Source organism: Hibiscus syriacus, unplaced genomic scaffold (assembly GCF_006381635.1).
Source record: "Hibiscus syriacus cultivar Baekdansim isolate YM2019G1 unplaced genomic scaffold, ASM638163v2 tig00117016_pilon, whole genome shotgun sequence".
In the NCBI taxonomy this organism is placed as follows: Eukaryota; Viridiplantae; Streptophyta; class Magnoliopsida; order Malvales; family Malvaceae; genus Hibiscus; species Hibiscus syriacus.
The window spans coordinates 912,526-914,238 of record NW_024063525.1 but is presented as its reverse complement, the minus strand read 5'-3'; the positions used below and the strand labels follow the sequence as shown (position 1 = coordinate 914,238).

The 1,713-nt window shown below is 37.7% G+C and overlaps 1 pseudogene; it reads left to right on the top strand.

Moving 5' to 3' along the window:
* LOC120195472 lies at positions 1 to 1,454 on the top strand (annotated as a pseudogene).
* The last annotated feature ends 259 nt before the right edge of the window (positions 1,455 to 1,713 follow it).

Here is a 1,713-nt window from a genome sequence, read left to right as displayed (position 1 = left end):
TAAGATTGTGTTGTTTTATTTGATCATCCCAGGAAATCAAGTGAAGGAGAGAAAAGAGAAGCTTTTTTTTTTAAATGGAAACCCTTTCAAGCAAATGGATATCTGAACTGGTAAAATACTCTTCTTTCTGCCACTGTAACAAAAAGAAAAAATGCAGTTTTTTTTTCTTATGAAAGTTGTTTGGTTTGCAGGAAATGGAGGATCCCACTTTTTTCCCACAATTTCCTATCGTCGACTATTCATTTGATGACAAAAATTTCCAATCCTTTTCTTCTGAGAGCTATTCGTCTTATCAAAACATAGAGCAGAAAATCTCTCAAAACGATATTTCATGCAATAGTATTGAAGGTTATCGTCAAGATGAGTTCAAAAGGCCAATGAAACAACCTAAGACCAACAACTGGAGCTTTTCCATGAACAAAAACATCCCACCAAAGGCTTCTTCTTCCCCCCCATCTTCCCAAATAATCTCTTTCAACAACTCAAATTCACCTCCCGCTGTCTCTCAGCATCACTACGGTCTAGACTGCGATGTGAAACCAAAAAGGGTGACCAGGACTCCATTACATGCTCAAGATCATGTGATTGCCGAAAGGAAACGCCGTGAAAAGCTCTGCCAGAGGTTCATCTCACTTTCGGCACTCATTCCTGGCTTGAAAAAGGTACTAAGTCTTTCAGTTTCACCATAGATTCATAGTTTAGATCCAAATATGACATTGGCTTATGAGTTATGGTGATCTTATGTGTTAAGCAGACGGATAAGGCTTCGGTTCTTGGCGATGCTATCAAGTACCTGAAACAGCTACAAGAGAAAGTGAAAACACTCGAGGAACAAGCTGCTAAGAAAGCAGTGGAGTCAGTGATCTTCGTGAAGAAAGCCCAAATTTATGCAGACGATGAGACATCTTCATCTGATGAGAACTTTGACATTCAATCTAATAAGCCATTCCCTGAGATCGAAGTAAGAGTTTCAGACAAAGATCTGCTGATTAGAATCCACTGAGAGAAGAACAAAGGGTTCATCTCCAACATCCCAAACGAAGTCAAAAAACTTCATCTCTCTGTGCTCAATACCAATGTATTACATTTCGGACAAGCCACTCTTTACATAACCATTGTTGCTCAGGTATTGTACGATTTACAGTTTAAAACCCTTAACTTAAACCTCGAATATTCCATGATTATTTAATTATTATCGTCATCTGCAGATGGAAGCTGAGTTTTCGATGACAGTGAAGGATCTCGTGAAATGCCTACGACTGGCTTTGCTTAAGTTCATCTGATATGAACAATTACAAAACAAGATTGGAACTAAGAATAAGGTCTATACAGAGCTCTTTTTACATATTTTTTTTATCAGTGATGATTTTATGTAGTTTATATTTGCTGGTGTTTTTTCCTCAAACCTTAAAGAGAGAAACAATACCCAGCGACCAGCAATTATCAATAGCTCGGAGGATCAAGATTTTGGAACAAAGGAAGGTTTCCATGTGTTTAGCAACCATTTTTTTCGTGGTGTTGACCACGTTTAATTTTTCCCTACTTGGCTTGGCTGCATTTGGATTCTCCATTGCTATTTGGCTTCAAGAGGTTTTTGAGGGGTTTTGTCCTGAAATTATGTAAATGACCCCTCTTTCCCTTTTTTTCTCCATTAACATTTGGAGATTTCTGATTTTCTTTCTTAGGTTTGATTTAAGTTTCCAAGAACATTTA